Below are 6,856 nucleotides of genomic sequence, written 5' to 3'. Positions count from 1 at the left end.
GGGCAGCAGGGAAGGTGAGGCCCGCAGCGGTGCCGCCTCTGGCTTGTAAAGGGAAACCGGGAACTGTGGCGGGGTCTGGCCCTCGGGAGGCTGTGACATCAGAGGTTTCCCAGGAGGTCCGCAGGCCCCGCGCTCCGGGCCTGCGACCCAGTGACCCCGCGGGCCCCAGGGTGACCCCCAAGGCCGTGGCTCCCTTCGGGACTGGCCCCGAGGGATGGCCCCAGTGTAACCCTGAGTCGCCGTCGCGCTCTTGGTCCCGGGCCTGTCCCAGCCCTTTCTCCAGCACCTAACCACTGAGGCCTGGGCCGGAAGAGCCACGGGGTCCTTCCAGGAGGGAGAGGAAGGGACCAGGCTGCAGCTCCAAGACCCGAGTGAGCCCCTCAGGGAGGCCGCGGGGTTCTGGGGACCCCAGACCGGGGGACTCTCCCTAGGGTCCGTCCTGGCAGCTCCCCAACAGGAAGAAGCCGCTCTGCTGTCCCCTTGGCGCAGGCCGGAAACTGAGACCTTGCGTGCATCTTCCCAAGGCCTCGCTGGACGAAAGCGGCTCCTCAAGGAGGAAAATCCAGCGTCCAAAGCTCTGACCCCAAACCCCCGCTCCAGCTCAGCTTTGGGGTTCACACCCCAGGGTTACGGACTTCAGGGACCTTTGAGTCTGAGCTGCAGAAATGGCCGCGGGCCAGAGGCCTGTCCCTTCCTGATGCACGGGCACTGGTGACATGAGGGGCAGTGTGGTCACACACTCCTGGGAAGCAGCAGGCTGCACGCTGGTGAGGGACCGGCCTGCCTGGCCGAGCCGCGCATGCTCGGTGCTGCCCTGCCCTCCGGATCCTGGCCCACGGGTGACCTTTGCCCTTCACCCTGCTGCTTCCGGTGCCCAGATCGGGTTCCTCCTCGGCTCCCCGCGAGTGACCCTTAATAGGTGGAGACCCTCAAGCACTGCAGTACCTGGGCCCAGCCAGGTGGAGAAATTGAGGCAGTCAGTTCCATGTTCACAGGCTTCTCTGTGCCCAGTCTGTCCACCTCCGCCTCTCCTTCGCCTGATCATTTCTTACTTAGATCGCTCTCTGCTTTCCCTGCTCACCCCAGCTGCCCTTCCAACAGCCAGAGAGGCTTTTGTTGTTTTGCTGGTAGTTGGGATTGAATCCAGGGCCTCGTGAAGGCCAGGCCAGAGAGTTCTTTAAAAACATAAATGTTGGCTAGGCATGGTGGCACAGGCCTATGACCACAGCACTCAGGAGGCTGAGGCAGGAGGGTCTCCACAAGTTCAAGGTCAGCCTGAACTACATAGTAAGACCCTGTCTCAAACAAACCAAACCAAACCAAATGAACCAAGCAGCCAAACAAACAAATCCACAAATCCATATAGGTCATACCTACCTTTCCTTGGTGGTTAACTTTTTCCAATTTCAATTTCTAGGTTGTTCCAGCAACATGGAAGCCTTTCCCCGCACTTAATTTGGGGGGCACCTCTCTTGCAAATGAACTGCCCATATACATGCAGGCCTGACTTGGCGTTCTGTTCCATGCCCTTGTTTACCCAGCCTTCTGCCTGCACACTCCGTCTTTAGCTGTAAAGCAAGTCTTCCCGTCCAAGGTTGGCCCTTCCTGAATCTCGTGCCTCTTCTCATCCCTGTGAGGAGGAGCGGCCTCAGTTTATGTTAAAGGCCTCCTGGGGTTTCAACTGGCAACTGCAATAGTCCTATGTGTCAGCGTGGGAGAGGTGGGCATATTAACAATATGGAGTTTTTCAACCCGTGAACCTTGTCTATATTTATTTATAGCTTCCTAAATCTCTCCAACATTAAAAAGAAACCCAAAATTATTTACTCAGAAATTATATTGCTCATGACGGGTCCATTTATAGGCAGTTACGCTTCATTCATGCTGTTTCAGTTTTATCTTAGACCGGAAGTGTCCATCTCAAATAATGTGATGTGTATATACCCGTGAGTGTCAAAAAGCTGTTTCTTGGGGAGGGAGATTCAGCTCAGGGCCACCTGCCTCACAAGCACAAGGTCCAGAGTTTGATCCCTAGAACCACCCCCGCTCAAAAAAAGCTGTTTCTTTATTTGATATGAAATCCCAGTTAAGAATCTTTGTTTTGTGTGTGAGGCAGGGCCTTGCTTTGTAGTTCAGGCTGGCCTTAGACTCACCGTGTAGCCCAGGCTGGCTTCAAACTCACTGTGATCCTCCTGCCTCAGCCTCCTGAGTGCTGGGATTACAGATGTGGGCCACCAAGCTGGCTTGGACTACAACTTTTTTTTTTTTTTTCAGGTGCAAAAGCAAAACTTTATGAAGTACTGGAAGTTCTAACAGACAGGAAATTGGATGCAACTGCTAGTTTTTAAGGTAGGCTAAGAACGGTGTTGTAGTTACTGTTTGAAAATTTAGGGATCAGAGGTATACAGGGAAGTACCAGTGAAGGGGCTGATTCATAAAAAAGATTTTGATCATCCCTGTCACTCTCAGGATCAAAGCCAGAAGGCCTGACTTCCCTCTCCTGGGCCCCTGCCTGCCGTGTCCCCTGCACAGGCCTCTTGGCTTGCTCCCTGGGTCAGGCTTCTTCCTGCCACTCGGTCCTGGTACCTGCTGCCCTTGGAGATGCCCCTCAGACCCCCCCACACCCTGCAGCAGCTCAGCACCTTGTCATTGGCTGTCACTGCCACACAGCACCGCATAGGCCCTGACGGAGGAGCACAGGATAAGGTCCCACCTCCCTGCCGCCACCACTGCCGCCTCACAGCCTAGACCGCCGTGGCCTCACCTGTGCTCCTGTAAGAGGCACCTCACTGCTTCTCACCCTCATGTACCTATAATCCCAACACTCAGGAGGCTGAGGCAGGAGGATCACCGTGCGTTCAAGGCCAGCGTGGACTACACCATGAGATCCTGGCTCGAAAAACAAAAGCAAAATGAAAAGCACAGGCTCTGACTTCCCTGCCCTCTGTCTGAACTGATCTCCCGAATCCCTACACAGCATGAGCGCTGACCTAGCGAGGCCTCCTCCTGTCCTCTGCCATCAAAGGCCCTGCACCATTTGGTCCTGAGTGCACAGTGATTCTGAGGACCTTGCCCTGCAGCAGACTCTCCAGTGACACTAGAAGCCACTTTGTCAGTGCCCAGGCCTGGGCAGCAGTCCCTGGAACAGCGTGATCTCCTGCTGGACCCCAGGTTCTAGCCCCAGCCCAGAGGGACACAGAGTCCAGTTGTCAAATTCCTGGAAAAAGCTGCCTGAGGGAGTTTAATGAGTGACTCATGAGGCTATTTTTCCCTATGTGCAGAGGCGCTTGGGTCAGTGACACGAGGGGCTGGCAACACCAGAGGTGGTGGCTGGACAGCCTTTAGCCAATGACAGGAAACGCCCTCCGGGGCATTGGCTCTGCCTACAGCAGGGTGGGAGGCCTTCATACGTAGCTACAGCCCCAGCCTGTTTATTTGTTTTACACAAAGTCTGGCTAACTTGCTAAATTGCTGGGCCTGGCTCAAGTTGCAATCTTCCTGCCTCAGCCTCCCAAAGTGCTAGAACAAAGTGCTTCCCGCCCCTAGCCTCTGCGGCTTCCTTCTCCGATAGTTACAGCCTCAGGCTGTGGAATGAGACGGGTGTGCCTGGTCGAGCTCTCCCTTCCAGGCTGTGTGCGTTGAGACCAGGGCCCCACCCTTCCCGCACCCATTCCTGGTGAGGTATGGGCCCGATTTCTCTTAGTGTTACAGAGAAGTAACCCCAAGTTGTCAAAGAATGGAGTCCATGACCAAGGAGGTGAAGAGCAGGAAATGTTTATTAAGAGAAAGTTGTTGGGCCTGGGACAGTGGAACCACTGACAGGAAATTGGATGGTTCCGACCCCTGCCCTGCAAGCGCAAGGTCACAAGTTCTATCCCTGGTACCAAAAATAATTAATTAATTAATTAATTAAAAAGGAACAAAAAGAAAGCTCTCAGGAGGGTCCTTTGTCTAGGGGCTCTTTGTCTAGGGGTCCTGTAGAGTGAAATCACGTTGAAGGCTACCAAGGATCCAAGTACCATCAGCCTATAGGATTCCGAGTAACCAGTTGGCTCACACAGATCTAATGGAAAAACGAGGTTCATGGCAAGGTCACGGAGCGGGGAGCAGAACAAGGGGGCTCTGCAGAGGCCGGGGAGGGGGTCCTCTCTGTCACGTTGCTTCCCTCTGTGTTCCACGTTTCCCTGTGTCGCGTTGCGTCTACAGGTTACATTGTTTCTGTATGTTACCTTGGTTGTTCACATGTGCTACACTGTTCGAGCTCTCTGGACCCTACCTGCTGGTTAGAGCTCAGCTGCAGCTGGTTTATCTCTGGGGAGGCTCCAGCCGGCGCCCGGCGTCTCCATCTCCCCAGAGCCGTGTTTCTGTCGACTCAGACTTTACCACAGACCTGCTTTGTCTCATCTCTAGGCCGACTCTGTCTCGGGCCTGGCCCCTTTCCAGCTGCCTATCACTTTCTACCTGACTGCAATATCAAGAGTGTGAAATAAACTCCACTTAGAAGAGAATGCACAGGGCCTGGGATGTAGCTCAGTGTCTCCACCACCTGCCTTACAAACACAAGGACCCAAGTTCGATCCCCGGTACCAAAAACAAACAATAAATCAATAACAAAATAAAAATCACTCAAAAGAAAATGGACAGGAAGATTCAACAAATGATAGTTTTACAAACCCAGAGGCCTGGGGGACACAGGGGCACAGAGAGCAGGGATAAGAGAGAACCGGCCCCTCCCTTTGCAGGTGTTAAAACACTGAGATCAGCTCTCTCCTCTGGGGCGGCAAAGTCCCCGCCTCCATAAAAAATTAACAGTCCAACAGAGAGCAGAGCTCGAGATCTGACCCCTGGGCCAAGGAGAGCAGCACGGACAATGGGGTCTGCAGGGCCCTGCAGAGGCCCTTGCTCTCCTGTCCTACTCCCGCCTCCGGCAGAGGGCTTAAGACATGGGGTCCACAAGCCATGGGCCATGCCTGTTTTTGTAAAAGGCTGGGTGCAAACTAAAAATGGCTTTTCCATTACAAGTGACTGAAAAATAGCAAAAGAAAGTGATCCCAGCACTTGGGTGGCTGGGGCAGGAGGACCACTCCACATCGGAGGCCAGCCTGGGCTACCCAGAGTGCAAAGCCAGCCTGAACTGCACAGTGAGACCCTGTCTCAAAAATATGGAATAAAACTCCAGCATATGCGAGGATGACCACAAACTTGACACATAATGAGTCTACAAATAAAGTTTTATTGAAACACAACATGCCTGTCTGTGTGTACGACATCTGAGGCTCCCTTTGCTCCTCTGATGTAGAGGTCAGAAGTGACAGAAGGGGCCAGGGATTTAGCTCAGTGGTTCCACTGCCTGTCTCATAAGCGCAAGGATCAGAGTTCAATCCCCAGTACCAAAAAAGCAAAAAAGTGACAGAAGTGATGTCCCCAAGGCTGAAAATATTTCCTATGTGGCCTTTATTTAAAAAAAAAAAAAAAAAAAGGCTGCAGACCTCTGGCATAAAGGAAACCAGCTCCGAAAGCAGGAGGTTCTGTTGGTCGGACCAGAGTCAGGCTCCCAGTTTAATCAATAACTGGGTCTTGCCCCTTCTTTTCTTTGGAAAACAAGACAGAGATGTCCTCTGTTTTCCCCAGCACTTGTGGTAGTTGCTGGTTTGTCTGGTTGTCATGCACTGGGAGAGGGAAATAACTCAGACAGCCTTCCTGGTGGTCCAGATGAGAAAAAGACAGATGGGAGAGGACGGAGCCCCGCCGAGCTAGGGGCGGAGACAGGGACATGGGCTCCAGAGGCTGTGTCGGGGCATGGCTGGCAATGGGAGGGCACCGAGGCAGGGCTGTCCCGGGCCCAGGAGGGAGAGAGAGAAAGGACAGAGGACTGGGCGGACAAGCAGCCCTGAGCTCCCGCTGGGCTCTGCCTCAGGTCAGACCCTGCACCCCACACACTGGGGACGATGAAAACACGAGGCGAATTTGCAGCGTTGCTTACAGACACATTGCCGCTAATCCCACTCAGAATCCTCCCCGTGCTATCAGCACACTCACCCCATCGTACTCCCCGCTTTCTGAAGCCATTCCGGAGTCCTCTTGGGTGAGGCTGAGAGATATGATCAGAAATACAGTGAACGCTGCCCCCGAGCGCCATCCGAGGGAAAGGCAGCTCCTGAACAGGGGCGCTGTCCTCGAACACCCTGCTCACCAGACCTGGCGCCTTGCAACTCCTCACATCAAAATGCCCCAAAGGCAAAAGTTCTTAATGGATTCAGGACGCCAAAGCAGCCAAAGACCCTCAGCAAAGAGGACTCCAGAGCCCCCACGGCTGTCTGTACTGCACGTGCACCGGTCCTCCGCAAAGGTCGATGTAACAATTATATCTACACAGGTTTTGTGTGCTCGGTATCTTAAGAATCTAGAGATGATTTAAAGCGTGCAGGAAGATGCGCATCGTTTTTTGTTGTTGAGACAGGGTCGTGCCGCGTAGCCCAGGCTGGCCTCAAACTTCGGGGCACTCCTCCTGCCTCGGCCTTCCCCAGTGCCGGGATGAGAGGCGCGGTGCCACGCACGATATTCCTATCTCACAGAAAACTGAACCTCAGAGGTGCGCGAGACCAGCCAGTCTCGAGGAGTAGTGGGTCTGCTAGTCCGAGTCCTGGTCTCTGATGAGCAAGGGGCGGCGGTGGGGTCCCCCTCCCAGCCAAGATCGGAATCCAAACGACACAGAGAAACACGTGGGTTGGAAGGGATCGTTTTATCCTCACACACACGGGTGACAGGGACCCCTTCCCGGGGAACAGGTGCCCTGCGCTCCCACCCAGCGCCCCGAGTCCCGGGCAGCCTCTGGGCCCCGTCCGCGGGCCGTGCC

This window comes from Fukomys damarensis, unplaced genomic scaffold (assembly GCF_012274545.1).
Source record: "Fukomys damarensis isolate Sample0158 unplaced genomic scaffold, DMR_v1.0_HiC HiC_scaffold_36, whole genome shotgun sequence".
NCBI lineage: Eukaryota > Metazoa > Chordata > Mammalia > Rodentia > Bathyergidae > Fukomys > Fukomys damarensis.
The sequence above is the reverse complement of the archived record's forward strand: the minus strand, read 5'-3'. Positions refer to the sequence as shown.